Source organism: Anoplopoma fimbria, chromosome 6 (assembly GCF_027596085.1).
Source record: "Anoplopoma fimbria isolate UVic2021 breed Golden Eagle Sablefish chromosome 6, Afim_UVic_2022, whole genome shotgun sequence".
Lineage (NCBI taxonomy): Eukaryota > Metazoa > Chordata > Actinopteri > Perciformes > Anoplopomatidae > Anoplopoma > Anoplopoma fimbria.
The window spans coordinates 10663618-10685115 of NC_072454.1; positions in this window are offsets into that span (position 1 = coordinate 10663618).

Here is a 21498-nt window from a genome sequence, read left to right on the forward strand (position 1 = left end):
AAAGTCAAAAGAAGTATGGTCCACTGTGAAATAAAACGATCAACAATGAATACTCTTTGTGCAGGACCAAAGCTGTTCCTTAATAAACAGTTAACAGAATTTATATTAGGTCGGCCTATGATCAATAATAGCATCTCTGGTGACTCCGCAGACAGTATGATCATACATCACAGAGGATATTCCTTGTAAAAAAATGTGAATCAAATACCTTGAAGACTAGTTTCATACAGTAGAAATTGTCTACTCCATAGTCATAAGCTGTCAAATCTTAGAAAAGAGAAAAATGCAACAAGACCCTCTGAGTATAGTGTGTGATCATTGCAGAAGCCCAGGTCTGTTGAGGTTTGTGTGACATTTTTAAGTCCTGTTTGAGTGATTATCTCTAAGGTACTATGCACATTAAATGGCTGAGTTAACCTTAACACATGTAAAACCATTACGCCTATTGACGACAGCAGTGTGTAATCCTGCTTTGCAGTTTGATATTGACACTCATGATCAAATGCTAAGCTCCGCTAGCAGATAGGTTGTCCCTCTCTGGGGGACTGAGAGACAGGCAAATGAAGCAGCACCAGATTGATGAGAAATGAGTGCTCTGTAAATTGTGTGTGTGTGTGTGTGTGTGTGTGTGTGTGTGTGTGTGTGTGTGTGTGTGTGTGTGTGTGTGTGTGTGTGTGTGTGTGTGTGTGTGTGTGTGTGTGTGTGTGGGTGGGTGGACTAGGATGTGTGTGTACTCTTCTCCTGTAAGGGATACTGCAAAGCCAATCAATTAATACTTAAAGTGGAACCAATTCTTGTTTCACTTGGGAACTTACTGAGGGCTTTGCCCCTTCATTTTAATACCGAGGTCTGCATTCCTAATTATGAGCAGTGCAAATGGATGTTAAGCCATGCCAAATTAAATCTTAGTTCATTAGATATAAGCTCTTTAAAGATTGAAAGAAAATATTTGAATTTTTAAAAAGTTTCAATGTGCAGTGTCCCATTTTTAATGAGGACGTTGCAATGTGAGGGAGGAAAAAAGGGAAATGTCTTTGTGTGGATGAATAATCTAACCAATATGAAATATTAAGTCACTGTTTTACCCAGTGTTTCTCCTCAGGCTGCAGTGTTAGACTGGATAATAGAAGATTTTCCTTTGGTGAGGTACTGCTTTGAATAAAATACAGAGGTGCATGAAGGGGAAGCTCAACTGTCTAGAGGCAACTGGAGTTCTGAATTACACTGTAAATATATTCATTATTCCTCAAAAAAAGGCATTGTTGACAGACGTCAGTTTCATCATTAGAAGTGTTCCGAGTCAGGCAGTAAATAAGTAAACTCTTTTTATTTTCTGCAGGAAAATGCTTCGAACTTCAAAATTTCAATTTTTAACAATGTTTGCTGCCTGGATGAACCTAGTTATCATAATGTTGGCTCAATCTATATTACATGTGCAAGCTTAGAACAGCACTGGCTTTTCCGAGGAGCAGTGCATTAAGGCTTACCTGTAGCTTTTAATGTGCTCTCCGGCTCGGCTTGTAATGGAGAAAGCAGATGTTTCGGTGTGGCAGCACCTACTTGCTGCCGTCCTAACTCGGCTTTCTCACACCACATGAGGAGAGTGTAATGAAAATCTATAGAAAGTTTCACACTAGTGCTATTAAGGGAGTGTTTTTTCACAGCCGCTGCCTCCTGAATACAGCATCAAAAAGAGCACAATGTAACACACTGTTTGCATTATAGATAACCACCAATTACTTTGTCTTGTTCCTTTTCTTTGCTCTAATATCTTTCTGTTATTTGTCTGTCAATGACTGCCTTACAGGGACAGATCTAGTTCTAAAACGGGAAGCTCTGAGGCCCCGTTGTCGTAAGAGGTTTACACAGTGTCCATTGTGTAACAGCTGTAAAACACAGACCAAATTATTATTAACTCCGCATGCTGCTCTGCCTCTGCCTCTGATAAAGTGGAATCCCAGAACAACCTTTGGATTTTGGCCAATAACCTTGGAGGGAGATGGTGATTGAAAACAGTAGTATGAAACCAGGTCAGTCATTATGTCTACACTGCTGAGACAAAGCTGCAGGACTGAGCCGAGGGTGTGGTGATGCCGTTTTATGCATTAAGGAAAATGTGGGAACGTGAAGAATACGTGCCCCTTTGTTAAACTAAGACCATGTAAAAAGAAACAAAAAATTGAGTCATCTGAAAAAATAAAAAAAGAAAGGTGCTACTTTTTAACCTGATGGATTTCTAAAAAGGAAAACCTCCGCTTAGAATTTCCAACCTCCTCTAATTTCACAAATCCTTTGCTTTTTTGATTCTCACTTTACCTGTTGGGACAGACGGAAATGTCGAATTTACTCTAGCATCTTTCAGCAGGATATGACACCCAAAACCCAGGAGTGACGGTGTCTCTTTCCCCGCAGGAGAAACAAGGAAGATGATTTGTTGAGGGGCCCCGGGGAACGACTACGCCTTGAAAACAGGTGGCGCAACATCGCACTGCAGCGTGCCTTCAGGGAATATTTGTAGATATTCAGGAAATGCACAAAAACAAAACATTTCCCTCCGACAGAAGCAGACGCCACCTACAGCACAACACAGAATAAGGAAGTGATTAACTCGGCTCCTGACATGTTTCCCCTAATGTCATTTCCTCAGACTTGAAAGATTTTCCTTTTTTTTGAAGTATAAGTTGGAGTTTTTCATGATGATGAATGCTTTGTTGTGACTTTGGCTCTCATATATTCAACACGAGCGGCTGTTAGCATGATAAATATGTCGCTCGTCTCGTCAAGTCTGCACCAACTGAGTCACTCACAGCTGAGCGAGATAGGTCAGCAAGAACAATTTCTTCATTTTGACAAATCACTCCAAAATGTATTAGCAGAGAGGCCGACTGTCAATCCAGCTGCCCAAAGGTCCTTACCCGGCCTTTTGGTGGGTCTGAAAAATGATGTAATCAGCCCGTCCTTCCTTCTTGCTGGGGCTCCATCCATCCTCTCTAAAGGCCCGGTCCCCGTGGCCTCGCTCTGGATCAAGTCCCCATAAGGCCCCCTGACCCCGTTAGAGGCGCATGATGGGCGGCCCTGTCACATCAAATGGCTGCCCAGGTCCGGTCTGAGAGTAACCCCTCACTGTGAGTAAACCTCCACGTTATTTCTGTTTTATAGGCTACGGGCGGATAACTGCGTGGAATGGATGTGGACAACTTAGTTATTGTCACTCAGGGCGAGGGAGTGAATGTCGTTACGGTGTTGCGAATGGGAGTCGATTGAAAGGTATGAAAAGTTATGTGGTGTAGTTTCACAGTGTGAGGAAAAGTAAGCTACATTTCTTACACTGTGTTCGCCGTGACGGGGGAGTCTGGGCAGACATCACATTGTCTCGGACGAATGTTATGCATTGCAGTGAACGCAGCATAACATATTTGGCCACAACTTACCAAAGACAATGTTCAAAGGAGTTATTTAAATTTCGAGGAAGATGAATGACTCATATATGATGTGTATTTTCACTTCTGGAGAGCTGTGCCTTTGATGGTCGAGATGGGAAGACGTGGGTTTGTTATTGAAGTAAAGAATAATAAGGCCACTGCATGTTGGCCGACTCTCCCTGTACAAAGACCTTGATATGAATCCAATGCACTATGTATGCCCCTTAGAACAAGCAGGGGTACAGGAAAGCATGTGGCTTTTGATCCTGCTTTCCTTCTGTTGTCTTTCATCTGACCCATCCTCCAAAATTGTCACTAGAACTCATGCAGAAGACAGAGCAGAGTTCTGCTAATCTAACCCTCAGGGGCGACACTGTTTTTCTCGCTCACTTCCACTTTTTGAATGCTTCTGGACATTTTGAGTCATTAACTAGCACAGGACTGTGCCTAAAGTCCTAACAGCCTTCCACTCTGTACATCGTGTGAAACACACAACAGAAACACAAAAACACAATTCAGTTTTGATTCTAGCATTTTTTTTTTTGTGTTACCTTTAAAGAAGAACTCCTCTTCCATGAGTAAACTGTGTTGAATCTTTGAAGAGGTGCCAGGTTAGCTACAGTATCAGCGCTGTATCCTTCCCCTCAGAGGTAGAGAGAGAGAGCATGTTCTCCTAAGTCTCTGCATGGTGAACATGTCAGCGAATTACACGCTGTGAACAACTGATTGAGGCTATGAAGAGGAGGGCATAGCAAAAAGATAATATGTTTGGTTTGGAGCCGATCCGCTGAACATACATTTTTCTCCCACATAAATTTCCCTGGTCCGCCCTCCACAGCAGAGTATCCCCCCGCAAAACAGAAGCAGCCGACTTAAATTCCCTGCATTCAGCATTTCGACTTCATAAACTTCATCCCTTTCACCTGAGGGTAGCATTTATAATCAGAAATGTGAGATTAAATGTACAGTAAATGATGCATTTGAAAGTTTTAGCGGTTCCATACCACAGGGCCGTAGTGGCTCTGCTTGTTAGGGAGTATCCACCTCCGGATAGTTATGGTCAGAGACATGGGCTTAAATTCCTGCTGGTTTCATGGACGAGCCTGTGAAACGAACCGTGACATTTGGCAAATTGAACAACGGTAAAATGAAAAAAAAGTTTGCCTCTGAAGATATAACTTTTTGGGGGTTTTTTTTCATCAAACTCTTCCCAGATATTTGTTTTGTCCATCATGGCAACAACTGAGGACGGCAGTGATTTATGTTACACAAAGAAAAAATTGGCTTTTATTCTTATATACTCAAATGCAACAACCCAGAAAGGCTATTAATGCCACTCTTCCGAATCGATTTTAAGGCAACCTCGCCACTACCTAGGTAACAACAAGGTATTCATATGGTAATAATCATAATATGTCAAGTATCTCCAGCCATCAGAGATGCTAGTCTCAGTTTAATGATTCTGGGAAATTGAGGATTACCCAGGATATGAGAGCAAGCCTACAGTTTTCATATGGTGTGGGAGGTTGCAGGGCTCTGTATTAGTAATCACAGGGGAGAGCCGAGAGGTGGGAGAGAAAATCTGCTTCTTCTCTTCTCTCATTCATCATAGCAGTCCTCTGGTGAGGAAACATGGCAAATGGCCAAATGAATGCACTTCATAAAGCGCGAATGTCTCCTCTGATGTGCCTCTCGCTGAGGATCTGGAGAGAGGGGGAAAGATTTCCACAGATATATTATTGTCAAACTCTGCTGCCCCCGCTTCCAAGTGTTATTATGATATTGTAGGAGATCTTACAATAAGATTTGGTGACTTCACTCAAGCAGTTACCATAACAATGTTACAATGATGGCAGCAGTTTTCAAGAGCCGCCTAAACTGAATGAAGCATTTTGTCAGAGGGGATGATAAGTTTTCTAAAAGAGGGTCTCTTTTTTAATGTTTCATGATGTCGTAATTTAACAGGGTAATCTGAAAATGGAAAGAAAATTCTCACTAGATAGATAAAAGGGATTATAAATCGAAGAGATGTGAGATAAGATATTGAGAGAGGAACCAATTCACACTACACACAATGAGATGGTCAACACCACAGGGAGGTGCTATGGATCTGTATCCCCTATCACAGGCTGCACATGCACTTTAATGCATGAATTACTATATGTGTAACACATTCTACCACTGCCAAATCGTTCTTTTTTCACATTCTGGTGCACACATTTAACAAAAACACTCATTTGATAAAAAGCAGGATATTATTTAGGAGTAGGATTAAAATGTAGAGCTGTCAGGTAAAAGTAAAATGGGTAAAGAGACAATAAGCAAAAAAATAGGAAATTATTTAAACGTAATAATAGAGTATTAAATTGTAGCAGAATTTATTACAAATTAAACCATAACCACAATTCTTCTTTGATAAGATAGCATTTTTATGTGTGTATTTTTACATAAATGTACAGTATTTTAGATAGATAGATAGATAGATAGATAGATAGATAGATAGATAGATAGATAGATAGATAGATAGATAGATAGATAGATAGATAGATAGATAGATAGATAGATAGATAGATAGATAGATAGATAGATAGACGTTACTTAATGTTTGTTACCTCGGACACACATTGGTCATGGGAGAAAATAAATGTTCATAGGAAAAGGCTGAATTTAGGAAATGGGAAAGTCCACCCCTTAAAAATAATGGTGAAAGGTTCATTTAAAATGGCTGAGGAGCAAAGAACATTTTATACAAGGTTTAAAATAGTATGATTCCTATTTAAACAAAGAATTAATACCAAATATGAACATACATATAAAAATGTATATAATTATGAAGTGTTAAAATAGAAATACTCAGCCTCAAAAAAGCTTCAAAATAGACCTCTAATTTAGAAGATTCCACTTCTCGCATTAGTTTACTATCTCTGTTTTATTAAAGCAATTATACCTTTTTATGTATAGCCCCCTCATTGTATCATTGTTTTAATTACAGTATTGATTTAATTCAACACCTAATGCCCAAAAAGCATAAATCATATTTCCCCACCTAATTGTGTGTTTGAACTAATTAAGAGCAGAGCTGAAGCTGCTGTCTTAGAAAAATAAATGTGTAGGATTGTTATTTATTATTTATTCCCTGGGCTGTCATGATGGCATCTTCACGTGATTAAACTGTTTGTACATTCTTAAGTATATATTTATATATATACACACATTTTTTTTTAAATATAGAGATATTAATAATGGCAACATGTTAATGTATCCTTTGTTTTACATGTATGTAAATTGAACAAAGCCTTTCAGCAAGATGATGAATCTGAATATATATTTTTAAATTGATAACTCTTCAAATTAGATCTTCATTTAACAATTGCCCATTCCTAACAATACTGTACAGTTGCCAATCATGGTATTGTACGGCAGCTTTGCTCCGTTCATCATGCCAACTTACAGTTACATTTGGACATCTAAAGTGAGACTGTAAGGAAACGAGTGGCAAGAGAGGGCAAAGGAGGCGGGAGAAAGAGATCCAAGAAGGCTTGGCTTGTATAATTACACTCTCAAGATGGCATATTTACCGTCTCTGCCAGCGAGGTCATGCCTTCTGTCGTAGTAAACGTAGTGAAGTATGAAAGAGCCAATTACAGCACACTGGGTGACCTTTTAACAACTATTACCACATCCCATCAACACATTATCATGATGGAGATAGTGATTCCACGAGAATTACAACATTATCCTGTCACATCCAGCCCAAGACGGGCTTGTTGTGTGATGGCAGTGACAGCACAGCTTTGAAGAATCAGCGCAATAAAGGAAGACAAGTGAAATGAAAAAAAAGGAGAGTGAGACAGAGAGAGATATGGAGGCAGGATGAGAGGGGGGTTAGAACAATAGCCCCGTACAGTACATTAGCTGTGGATGTCAAGCACCCCAGTCGTTCCCAATGAAAAGCACAACAAATAAGACGTTGGCCTGTTTGTATTCATTATCAGTCAGCACATGCCCCGGCTCCTGCATTAAACATTAGACTGCCTCTGATGTCTGCTTAACAGTTTAATTCCCTCCCCGCCGCTCAGCCTGTCATAATAAACCCAGCGAAGCACACACAAAGTCAAATAAGAGTGTGAGGGGGCTGCCTTTGTGTGTATGTGTGTATGTGTTTGCATGGCTGTCCTCATGTTTGTTACCGTGTGTGTGTTTATGTATGTGTGTGTGGATGAACAACGTACAGATCATTCATAATAGCCCATGCCCTCTATTGCCAGGCTTGCCTTTATTGTAGTTTATCTGATCACAGATTAAGTAGATTTTAGAGTGGCAGGCCTGTCTGCCCATGAGTCCGTAAGTGTGTGTGTGTGTGTGTGTGTGTGTGTGTGTGTGTGTGTGTGTGTGTGTGTGTGTGTGTGTGTGTGTGTGTGTGTGTGTGTGTGTGTGTGTGTGTGTGTGTGTGTGTGTGTGTGTGTGTGTGTGTCTGAAATAGTATTTGTATCTGTGTATACATCAAAGTTACAAGTGCATTTTAGAGTTTATGTGTATATTGTTGTTTTGTTATGTGTGTGTTAAATGTGTTCTGCCTCTGTGTGAGTGTGTGTGTGTGTGTGTGTGTGGGTTTTTTTCTCCCTATCTCCCCGCCGCAGCCAGAGGTTGGCACGAACACCACATGGTCATAACAGTCTCCTTGAGAGGGGGACCAGCCTCTTAGGCTGGCAGCCTGGCAGCCTGGCACAAAGACGCCAATCTCAGTCAAAAAGGAGGAGACCAATGGGCACAGAAATCCCCATTCAAAAGAGATGATTGGATTAATTAGATAAATCCACTGTATCCAATGCAATTGTGTGTTGTCCAGAAATATGTTCATGTTATTGGTAAAGGTATGGCCTCTGACATGAGCGTTCACACAGTAACACTGGCATAAGGGTGACCATCTGCTCCCTAATCTGACAGCGCTGGAAATATGAAGTCCTTCACTTCCAATGAACATTTGTATTATTAGATTTATTCCACTTTGATAATTTAATCCACTTATGAATTTATTCAGTGTAGCTGGCTGTGCTAATCACTGGCTATGAAAACATCGCAACAAAAGCTGTCTTCTAATATTAATAAATCACAAGCAGTGGTGCGCTGTAAATATGTTTCAGCAACATTATCAGAGTAGGGGAGGGTTTCTCTTATTTCTCTCTCTTAGGGAAAATATTGTAATTACCCCTTGGCGTTGTAAGAGAGCAAAACTGTTTCGGGTTTTACTTTTTCATGACATTTGAACAAAGATATAAAATTTGAAGAAAAAAAAAATATATCGGTTGTCTTTTATTCATATGCAAATATGTACTCCCTGAAAAGGGTGTGACATTAGTAATTCAACACACTATTATTGTATTTGGGGTCCTTTTTTTTTCCTGGTGGAAAGCCTTTATTTGTCCTGTAAACCATGGAGAAGAGTAGTACAATGCATGTATGTCTTTTAAAAGGCATGTTTAGCCAGCAGAATGTTAACTAAGGTAAGCAGTGTTGTTTTAGCCTCTCAGTAACCACGCCAATTATCTGTAAACTTATTTTTTTCGACTTCCATGCATACTTAATGCATCCCCTGTTTCCCTCTCGCCATCTGCCCCCCTTCCACCTCCCCCCCCACTCCCTCCCGCCCTCCCGCCCCCTCCTCACCCTCCTTACCCCCTCCTACCCTCCCCCTCCCTCCCCCCTCTCCAACACTCTGGAATTTTTATGAGATAGGACAAAAATGGGCACTTCCCTTATTAACATCTCACAGTGGAAATCAAATATGCAAGGAAAGTAGTGTATCTACTAATTAGTGCTGAATTCATAATTACTGTGCTCATTGATGGAGATACATTTGAATACGTTCATTTCCTTAGGGAGGGAGGCAGGCTGTCCGGGATAGACTGGGAGAAAAAAAAAATCCCCTTCAGCCCCCCCTCCCTTTTCTTTTGGAAATTAGGGATCCGTGGCACATGGTGATACTACCAGACTAAGATCCGAAGTGCCCGCAATTTTCTTCAGATATAATTAATCAAGTGAAGCATGTAACCTAATGAATGTGTTTGATATCCGCTCCTATTCAAATATGGGCTTTATCGCGATGTGCGCCGGAATTGCTTAGAGCTATGCATAGACAGTGACATTGCTTGCAAATGTTCTTCAACAGTTTCTCTTTGCGTGTAAACAATATCCATGCTTGTCAAGGCATGAAAAAAAACAGACAGAGAGACACATTTTAATTGCAGTAAATTAATAACAATTAAGCCGCAGGATGCTGGGTATCTTGACAGTGCTTTGTTGTTGCCCTGGAGATAATTTTCAGTGAGTGCCTTGCAAGTCTGACAAGCAGGTGAAAAGGTAGAAAACAGAAGAATTATGACATTTTCACAGATACGGTTATAACAAGGAAATAAAAATGGTCTGGCTCTTTTTCACAGTGGATTCAAGAAATACAGACTAAATTAACCAAAACATTGACTTTGGAAGTTGCAGAATTATTTCACTCCTTTGACCATGAAAGTTGACGGATGAGTTCAACATTGAATCGAAGAACTGTCCAACATACACTCCCAAAAAAAAAATGAAAAATGTGAAAGCGAAACACACTCGCAGAGCAATGCAAGTAGACAGATAGACAAACGGACTTAGCAGGAGGAAGATCCATAAGTCCTTACTGTGACCTCAGAGTGTCAGACCAGCGGAGTCACGTGACGGACAAAGGCTCTCTAATTAACAGAGAGGACTCTGGAAAGCCGCTCTGTAATGAGGCACCATGCTGGACGGGCCTCCAGTGAGGCACTCGGCCCATATGCAAGGCCAGCATTGCAAGAATTTACATACTGCAGGTCAATTGAACATATGCACACTCAAAACTGACTAATGACTTCCACTCGCACTCTGATTCTATTTCACAGCCTGCTCTCAGGATGAACATAGTATAGAACACTAATGAGGACAACATTGGGAAGGGAAACGACTGCAAACATTAATATATGTATTATGACACGGGGTTCAATATTAAACCTGGTTGCTGGGGGAAATGGGTACAAGCACAACATTTGCAGGGGTGCAACGTCAAGCTGCACGACTGAACCTCCCGCACAAAGAAAGAGACAGCGTTTCATAGTGTGGCTGATCATCAGGGAGCAAAAGCCAATGTCCAGTAAAGTGCCCATCCTTGTCTTTTTGCCGCACATTTACTCTCAGACAGCTGATGCCCAGTACCTGTAAGGCCACCCATTCACTATTAAACTCTTCCCCCAGCACCCCACAGTTCGGACAGTTTGGGGGCTCGGCAGGGGTGTGCGTCCATCTGTGCGTGGCTGCATGCTTGTGTGCTCGACTGCTTGCATGTGCGTGCAAGCGTGCAGCCTGCATACATGTGTATGTATGTGCATGAGAGAGGGGGTTTATGTTGAGGGGGTGGCGGCGAGGAGTTGGAAGGTGTTAAAAGAAGGAGTGCTGGTGGTGGTGGTGGTGGTGGTGGGGGGGTGACTCTTATTTGGCTGGGTGTAAAAAAATGCCCCCAGGTCTCCTGATGGAAGAGACAGGTATTAGCTCTGAGACCTCCATAGTCCCAGCTTGCCATTAGTTTCCTCTCCAGCTGCACCAGGATCCGGACTATGAATCTGCCATGGCTGGTCATTCATCAGTTTCACAGTCCGCACCAGCACACACACACATTCCAATAACAACACTGTGAAATAGTGAGTGAGTGAGAAAGAGACACAGAGAGCAAGAGAGAGAGAGAGAGAGATGGACGGAGAGAGAGTAAAAGTGTGAGAAAAATATCTTGTCATACAGAGACTTTTACTTCAGGAAGTATGTATGGCCACTACATACTGTACCTTTGACTCAAATGGAGGGTACATTACCAGTCCAGAGAGACTGAGTGTGTATGTGTGTGCGTATGTTTGTGCACACAAGCATGCATGACCAAAAAAGCCCAGCGCTCAAATGTTTGTCTCAGCCTGATTGTGTACATGTGTGGGTGCAGTCTTCCACAAAAAGGTGATGAGACATGATATAAATTAACTCTGGGTTCTGCGCGCTGCCGTTTCGCACAGTTGAGCACTAGCCCTGGTCCCACAGAGTGATGTGGAACTTCCTGTCAAACAGGAAGCATTTAAATGTTGGCTGGAGAGTTATGGAATTGCCTGTGGAAACATATTTGGAAAGGTCAAACGCAGAGGTCAGCACTCCAAGACTTTCCATGTCAAGGTCCTCCCTCGTCAGACCCCTTCAAGTTTTTCTAGTTCTGCTCGTTTGTTTTAATTGTAATGTTCTGTGATTGTAAATCAAGCTATGCAAAAATATAAGTGACATCATTGCTGACTGCACCTCTCTGACCTGAACTTTTGCAATTTAAATAAGTTATTGTTGACATGCTACAGTATTCTTTTATGCTGAAACAAAACAAATCAATGAAAGTATTCTGTTTCATCCAGACGACCTGTCCTTATTTTTTTCTTTGCTGCCCCGAGTGAGTGAAGGCCACAAGCTCTGTCATGTAGTGTATATGCTAACTCAAAAGGAAGGACAGGTCCTAGCGATTCGGTCGCTTGGGTTGATGTGACCAGGACATGGCCATGGCAGCAGTGAAAGCCCGGTTGAGCCATAGTGACACGTCGTCTCCATCCATCTTCAGTCTGAAACATTTTACGCTAACTGACAGAGCGTGGCGCTTGCTTACCCACCTCCCAGAGGAAATAGTCCAGACTGGTGTCTTCTTGACATGCACTAAAGAGTGAGCAGTCCAGAGGTCCAGAGGGGCATTGTGTATTCAGTCCAAGACGAAAGGTTAGATCCTCTGAAAGGAAAGAGTAGTTCAGTATATATTGTTGAAAGTGACAATGACTTTTTTTTGGTTATTCAAGCAAATAAACAATTCAGTCAGTCCTTTCAGATTTTTTTTTCTTGTTGTTGTTGTTGTGCAGAGGCACAGTGTGCAGGTATAATGCATGTGTTTGTGTGAGAGTGTGTGTCCTGTTTACAACATGGCTTCATATTGGTGGCATATTAAGTTTACTGACTGAATGCCCTGTTTGAATTACCAAAATATAAATCCTGAAATAAATGTGTGAAAAATATAAATTAACATAAGTTTGAAAAATGCAAAGTTGTTGCTTTTCCTTCTTCATTTTCCATAAATTATTTGGTTATTCAAACATATTATTTAAATAGAAAATAAGCAAAAATATTCTAAAACAGATGTAACCTGCTCACTGACGTGCTGAATTTTGTCTACACTTCTGTTCATATCCTGTATCTCGGTCAGGTACCTTAAGAAGGGGGGAGGTAGAAAAGGAGAATTGAGCAGTGGCTGTAGTAATAAATCACAGGATCGCTGGTGACATTCATACAATACGGATACAGTGTTAACTCAATGAGTCGGACAGCCCTAGCCTGTTCCTCCATCCTGACCTTGCCTCCCTGTCGTAATCAATCATGTTGGCACGGCACACACGCTCCTTATTTATTATTACTCTGGACCCGCATGTACAGTAAACAATGAGTAGAATACATTGGAAAGACTGAGAGAGTGGGGTGCTATTATAAGAGAGGAGGTAAAGGTTCAGTGGAATAACCTGGGGGTATATGTGTCCGGCTGGCTGGTTAAAAGAATACTGAGCAGGACAGTGAGCAACCACTGTGGCCAATAGATGGCTATAATGTGCAGAAATCACCTATACTAAGTGCTCATTGCACCACAAAGGTCACGATATTGTCACTAGTTACAATTTACAAGTGCTGCTGGTGATGTTGTGAAACATCATAGTGTCATGTTCACACACTGCCCTTTGTATAGAGAGTGGTTACATACTTGGATATAACTCTATTTAAAGGAAGATGGTGTTAAAGCTGTTTTCTTCGTGCTTCAAGATCACATTAAGAAACTGTCAGACAGATGTCATTTCATTTCTTCGCCTTTTGGCTGTTTTCCTTTTAGAAAATATTGTAATTTTACTTCTGTTATTCTCAGGTAGCAGGTGTATATCCTGAGTGCCAAACCGTTTTCTTTGTAGAACTAATAGCTTACAAAGTCAGTGTAAATTAACTATGACCCAATGTGAAGCCTTCATAACACCACCATAACAATCCATGAAAGCCGGCCAAGCTAGACGTAATACAGTCCCATATGCAGCCTATGCAGGGGGCCTGTCTTGGCAACAAAACAGGGCCCCAATGTACAGCGGAGGGCCCCTGAACTCCTCATGAAGGATGGCTGGCTACGAGGAGGGCCGAGGGGGAGTCAGTTTAAAACACATACCATATGCAGTTAGGAAGAGCCTCATTTATCAGCCGCTGAAATTCCTGGGTTTTTACACCTCAGACCCCCCAGCACTTTCTCTCCTCCCCCTCGGGGTTAGCCACCTCCTAACTGTGCACCGCAGATGACAGGTCGCTGAGACCTGACTTTAACTGCAGACCACAACTCTGATTTGTCTCTCCATTGAAATAACAAGGATTTGATTATGTAGGTAATCTAGTGCGAGGCTGTTCAGCAGTAAGTATGCGATAAATATGCCATGAAATGAATTGTGCTCATGTAACTGGGATTCCTCATATATATATATATATATATATATATATATATATATATATATTATATATATATATATATATATATATATATATGTCAGGCTTCTTTTTTTGTGATTTTAGTATTTCTTTTAGTTTTCATGTAAAGTCCATCATCCTCTCCTGTCTCTTTTGCCCTTCTCCTACCCTTCCTGTCCAAGCTCTTCTTCGCAGTTGGACATCATCTGGCCCGTGAATGGCACATTGTTATGCTCGTTCCTCAGTGGCCGCGTGAGCAGATGCCATGAGCAGCCGCAACACCGGTCCCTGCGCAAGGTTGGTAGCTCGCATTCAACACAGAGCCGTAAATTACATCCCGCGAACACACAAACACTCTGCGCTCAAGTGAGTTTCGGCAGTTTAGAGCACCATTGAAGGAGCATAGCATATCCTGATTTTGTTTGAGTGAAGACCGGTTTCAGGCAGCAGGGGAAGTGGCCCCACGGAGCACGACTGTGGCCTAGACGAAGAGATCACGCACGGACAGCTGGGCTTTGAACTTCTTACCCCTACGTTCCTGGGGTCAACAGCTTGGTGGCCACAAGGGTCAACCAGCAGCAAGAGGCCATCTTCTAGTGAACTGGCGGACTTGTTTTGACTGGGTCCCTGTGGCATGATTACCCCATGGCGACTGGAGGTGATGCTCTTCGGAGGGATCAGGTGAAGCAAAGTTTAGAAATAACATTTGCATTGTAGGCCTATGCTTGCACATTGCAGAGTGTATGGTGATGGAAAATGCTACAGATACCTTCTTGAATTGAAAAAAAAACTGTTCAATTTAAGTCCTTAACACTTAAAAAAGACTTGCCAGCAGTAGGAGCCTTCATCTGAACAAAACTTCAAACAAAATCATGGAGTTAAGCTGGCTAGAAGTACAGTAAATAACGCTATAGATTTAAGATGAGACACAATAAAGTATGATTTGTTATGATCTTGGGAAATACATGGCTCAAAATCCAATCAAACATATCGCCAAAGTGTGTTTGAGGAAGAATCATCCTTGTTGCGACTCACTACAGACAATATTTACACACTCAAATCCCACGTCTAGTCAACGGATGCATAGTGGCTCGCTAAGATATATGGGTTACTTTATTCATAGCACTTCAATTACAAAATCATGTATTGGGGGAAGAATAAATTAATAATAAAAACCCCTATCTGAACTTCTAATATTTTGCTTGGCGAAGGGAAACGAATTACCCTTTTCAGAACTGATGATGTATTACTAGCGTTTGATCCTTGGAGGTTTCACCATGCTCACATTCATTACTTTCAAGTGCTGAGGTGTATCTGCAATTAGAAGCACCTTGCAGTGGATTCCTGACACTCCTGCAGACTTGAAACACCAGATCATAGAATCATCACAGCATTATTCTGCAGGAGAAGGGACGTTTTCTCCTTCGAATGGAGGCAAAGATGGGGGAGGGGTGGTAGTGGTGGTGGTTTGGGTGCTTAATTTAACCATGTGCCCGTAAGTGAGGTTAGCCGGTAAGCAAATGAGGACCTTTCATTAAATCAAAGGTGATTTTTGTTCTGCTAATGGGTGACCCAAAAATCTAGCACAGCAGTGAAACATGTGATCATTCTCTGCGGAGCTTGCTATACTGCTACAGACCGGTCAGGGCTATTCTTATTACAGTATGCATAATGTAATGAGCATGCTTGTGTAATTTAATCACACTGAGTGGACTGTGTTAGTATTTCTTTGAAACGACAAAGCCATACAAGCATGTGGTTTGATAAAAAAAGGGAATAAATAATACAATCACTCACAGGGCTTGTACAGTTAATGCACTTGCTATTTCACAAATGGCAACCATTTACATGGTATAGTGAGTTCATAGTATGGAGTAGTCATGTGTTTTTTTTCCCCACCAAGTAGCTAAATTTTTCATTTGAACACCCAACTCTCAAATGTCTTTAGACTTATTGTCCTCAAGAATCGGGATCATCCTCTAGTCCTGCACTGATTGGTCATGACAGGGCCAAAATGGCCACTGTGGTGAAACACCTCAGAGAAGCAAAGGAAGTTTAGCCAAAAAACACGCTGAGCCATTATGTTAAAGTAAACGACAGCACATCCTAATGTCATTTGGCAGTGCTAGCGCTCAGCAATTAGGGCCTCTCTTAATGCGACGCTGAGAGCATTTCTCCTCAAGGTTAGCGCCTCATTTCCCCACGATGGGTCTGCGGGGCCGCACCAGATGCATTGTGGGAGCTGGGGGGCGCGAGTTAGGACAGGTGTCCGCCACCTTGGATATCTCCCCTCGCAGCTGGCACCAGCTGGCACCCCCAGTGCCCCATCCGGACGGTCTGCTCTGCCTTCTCCATGGAGGAGAAGGAGGAGGAGGAGTAGGGGGGAGTGTGGGGGGGCATGTCAAGGGCAGACCTGGTACAAGCTCACTCACAGGGCACCCATGCCATGACATGACCTGGCCCCTAGGGGACCTGCCAGCAGTGAGGGGTAGGAGTAATGTGGTGCAGCCGTGCCCGTTTGGAGACCTGCTCCAGCATTCCTAATGGACCGGCAATGATGAGGCCCAGCAGTGCCAGCGGGTCAGAGGCAGCTTCTGTGGAGGACGCTGCTCTTCCCACTGGAGAGCCGAGGATGTCATGTCTGAAGGTGGTCTCCCTGGATGCAATGCAGCCATTTTGCCAAGAGGTAAATGGGAGAAGCATCTTTGTATTACTAAATTACTGAGGTATGTATATTTGCACATGCACGAATAGGCCCATATTAAAAACAGAGTCTTGAGGAATCATATACTGTAAAATGTGCAATTTACAAACTTAATTCATGGTCATGCAATGTTTACCTATTTTGTTTAGCATAACTATGGCCAATTTAATAAACATAAATATTTACTATTGATAATTTATACAATTTGTTTATTGTTGGTTTAGAACCACATATATATTTTTGGACTGTATATGACATTCATGTAAGGTAAAAAAATATCATATGGACAACTTAATTACTCCAGAAAATACAATATCATTTGAAAATTACATGAACAAAAACATTGTAAATTCATGCACAATTTTCATGTTTCACAAATCATAGAAAGCATACAGTGTTTATCACAAAAAATATAAGAAGTTCAGAAACATATATGTTGTAAATTATATTATATTTATATTTCTGATAGATTTATATGGATACAAAAAATTAAAATATTTTTGTCTGTTTTGTCTGAAGCGCTGAATGCTGCAGGGTTAAAGCAAATTATTATAAATGTAAACTGGCTGACTTGTCTCCACTCAGGAGAAATCACTTCACATTATAAGCACATTACGTTCCAGGCAATACCACACAGTGGTTCCCTACTCATGATGTGAGTTAATTCACTTAATATGTCTTTAATGGGGAGCGGCTTTTCTTTGTATAAAATGGTTTCCACACTGACCATTATCTGAAATCAAGCCTAATGATGGCTCCGGTTTATGATAATGACCATTATCACACAGACCACCATCATGTCTGCCAAATGATCAAATGATCTTGCATTTCTTACTTGCAGAGTGAATTCGTTAGTCATGTAAATTCTAGCCCTTGATGAAGCTAAACCCCCCGTTTCTCCTCACACCCTCCTGTATAATATTAGATATCTGATGCTTTTGCTGCTGTTGTTCAGACCTTATATTGAACTAAGGCTGCTTTTGAAGTGGATAACAACATATAAGATATCAACGTTGCCCTAATCAGCCCTAATAGACCAAAACAATTATAATTATAATTATAAAATGCAGGAATCTCCTAGTCGCCTTAGTTACCACAGTCATCAGCTTCAGTATATAAAGGTGACTTTGAGGCAATAATAACAATTTGTTATAACACACACTGGCACTCGGTTTCTGATGCCACATGAATCCTTTGAAGTGCAGACTGTTGATTACTGTAAATGAGAGCTGTTTCAGGGTGGATTGTGGGTAATTATATGCTGTGCACCCCAGGGAGCAGTGCTAGGACCCAGGGGACAGCGGTTCCACAGGAGAGTGAAGCACAGACAGAGCAACACATGCTGGGCCACCGATTCCCAGCATGAAACAAGTCAACAGGCCTGTCTTTTATTTCTAATGTCTGTGATTTACATGAAAGAACCACTGTCACCCAACCGCAACAGTGTGTTGTATACCGCAGTTTGATTGACAGCATTTCATATTTCTCATGTCCCTGCACCCTTACTCCCTCCCTCAACAACTTGATGATGATTGCAGAATTTTAACACAGAGCATATTGCCGGTTTAGCTACTGTGAGAAATCTGACTCCTCTATATATATATAGCATGTCATATGGATGGCAATTTTTGTCTGTAACAATATGGCAAATCTAAAATGTAACATAAATAATTAACAGTGTACATTTAAATAAAAAATGTAAGAAGAACAAAAGCTGATGTAGGGAAATCTTTAAGTGTTTATTAATAATTTCTTCAATGAACACATAGTTTATATTATTACAAGTGTTTAACTATAGTGTCATTCATTATCTGATTATACAATAATGTTGTATAGTTGTATACTGCTTGTGTAAGCTGTATGTATACATTTATGAATTGTTTATTACACACTATAATGTAGATGTAAGCAGTTGTAAAAAATATATATATACATATATATATATGTGTGTGTGTGGGCATCCATAAGTGGCTGCTGTTGTATAAGCAGAAAATTAATATTGTAAAACACATTTGTAATAATGTAAAATATGTCTTCATGGATAGAACTATAATTGTTGACAAATATAGTGTATTGATAAACAAAATATTTCCATATATCTGCTTTCAAATACATTGTATGTTATAAACCATTTATTACATGTTTATGTATTGCATTATAAATGCTAAATAGGGGGGGGGGGGGGGGTTAGAGTCACCAATTATTCTGAGTACATATTTTGTAATTGTCCTTATCTATCACATATACATTGAAAATTGAATTCAAATTAGGATGCAATGTGAGGCAAAGTTTCCAATCATGCTGGGAGCCCCGCAATCTCTTTCTCTTCACTTGAGCTCATTTCTCCACTAATGACTTTGCCCTCTGATGCAAGCCAAGGGATCATCAAAGGTCCTTGAAACAAAAAGGGAAATATAGCAATTACTGGGACTTTCATCGGCAAGAAAGAGATTAAAAACCCCGTGGTTGTATAAGCACCCGAGAAGCAAACCCGAGATCTGTTTCACTATTAAATGTATATTCAAGCACTTTGCTGCAGACGTTATTCATCATCAACATGTTCTTCCTTTCACCATCTTCATTCATTTTTTTTTTTTCCCCATGCATGATAATAGAATCAAATGTATTATGTATTACTAATCACATGATAAAAGCCTGTGGTGTTAGTAACGCATGTAGATTCCAAAATGCTGTGCATGTACAAGAAAAGTCATTGCCTTTTTAACAGTGGCCTGAGGGAATGAAATTGTCCCTTAGCCTCCATAACCATTGACACAAAAGGTCCCCAAACAATTTCAAATTACTGCTTTATTTCTCTCTCTTATATAATCCACCCACATTATTAAATCTACCACCTTCTGGGACTTTACTGATACAATAATATTACAGTGCTAAGATGTTTACATTCGAGACCGCTAGCTTTCCTTGTTATAAACATGTATGCCCTCAGGACTTGTACAATATGTATGCATACTACTTGGCCTAAATGAGGCGCAGGTCATTTTGTTTTTAAGAGGGGTCAATATTACCTCAAGCAAGAGGCCAAGGCCAACACTAGAACCTGACTGAGCAGAAAATGACTTCTGATACTCACAGATGAGATCCATTATACATTAAACATGCTTGTAAATATTCACTAGTCAGACCATTCAAATGGAAAATATGGTTTAGGTCAAAGGTCTATGAAAATGTTGTCTCCAGAGGAAGTCCCCCTAGAATAGAGGCAATGATGATAACAGGGAGAAACACCCATAGGGGACTGGGGAGAACATTAAGAGTTGTTTTACATGTTTGACTGTGGGACAGCGATGATACCAGGGAGATAAATGATGGGCACTTATCAGACTGGACTGACCTAGAGTTATGTACCATGCCTAATGGAATGTAACACTCCCATCAATTACACGCAGTCAGGTTGAATTACAATGAATTAATGTCCAATAAAGTTTTCCAAATAAGTGTGTTCATGCATTTTATTAGCATACAAGATAACAAATAATTCCAAGGCGCACATATCCGGAATAATGCCGGAGCAGGTCAGCTTTGTGAATTCCAGAATACTTATTGAAATGTATGAATAGCAAAGCCACAGAGTTAGAGAATGATATGTGGACGTCAGTTTTATTAGCGGGTTTGTCTCACTGACAGGATCACATGGCTTGAAAATTATTTCATCATGTTCAAGTCCAACTGTGGGACTACGGTGTTATCTTCTATTTTTGTCTCTCTCGGCCGTATATTTCAGAGACCAGGAACAATGTACTCTGACAGACATATTCTTTATGAGGGGCTCGTGGCCTCTCTAATTTGACACAGTTGTCAGAGATAAAGCTCCTTAGAGAGTGTGGCCATGCTCTGGGTAAGAATGGGGATTAAATTAACACCCCCACCTTCACATCCTCTGACCCCAATACTGAGGAATAAAACATACATGGTGACTCACTTCAACACCCCACATCTCCCTTCCAACTCAATCTCTGAAGGTTTGATTTTATTGCTAAATAAAACAGTGATGCACTGCTCAGCTTCTTAATGGGGAATCTTTATTTCAAGACAGTTCTCTAAATTAACCTAGAATTCATGTAATTAAATAAAAATACAAAGATAATTTTGACAATTTCAATAAAAACGGATTATAATATGGAGAAACTATCCTGTTTATCAACAAGCATCTTTACTGTAAATGTGGACGGTGAGAGTAAAATGACACCCCAAACAGCTTGCACAGTGTAACAATACACTCCCTCTCCTTGGTCGTTTCCTATCAAATGACCCGAGCACGTAAAATCAAATCAACACTGGAATGGATCATATCAAATTCTAATGAAAACATAATGTGCTCTTAAAATGTGTGTTGGCCCGGCAGCCAGTCATCCAGAGAGTCTCCCCCAGATGACGTGATGAATAGGGAACACTGATGGAATATGCATCAAAGTCGAGCTCATGATTTATGTAATAGCAGTCACTTGGACACTGATTAGCTGCTCTGTCAAGCGTGTAATACGAGAGGCACAACCCCTGGTTTATCAGTCATTTATCTGAAGTGCGTCCTGATATTATCACTGGATCCTAATGTCATCATTATGCCGCACAGCATGTGCGGGCCAGTGTGTCATGGTGCCGGCGACACTGCCTGTCAGGAGTTCAAGCCTCTTCATTTGCAAAGTGCTCAGACATTCATAGCACTGTGTCAACAGTAAAATAGAGGAGCAACATAATATCAGAGATGGAGGGACAGAGGCACACAGGCACACTAAATAAGTGGACACTGGAGGGTACAGAGAAATTTTGTCACGTCTTTGTGATCAC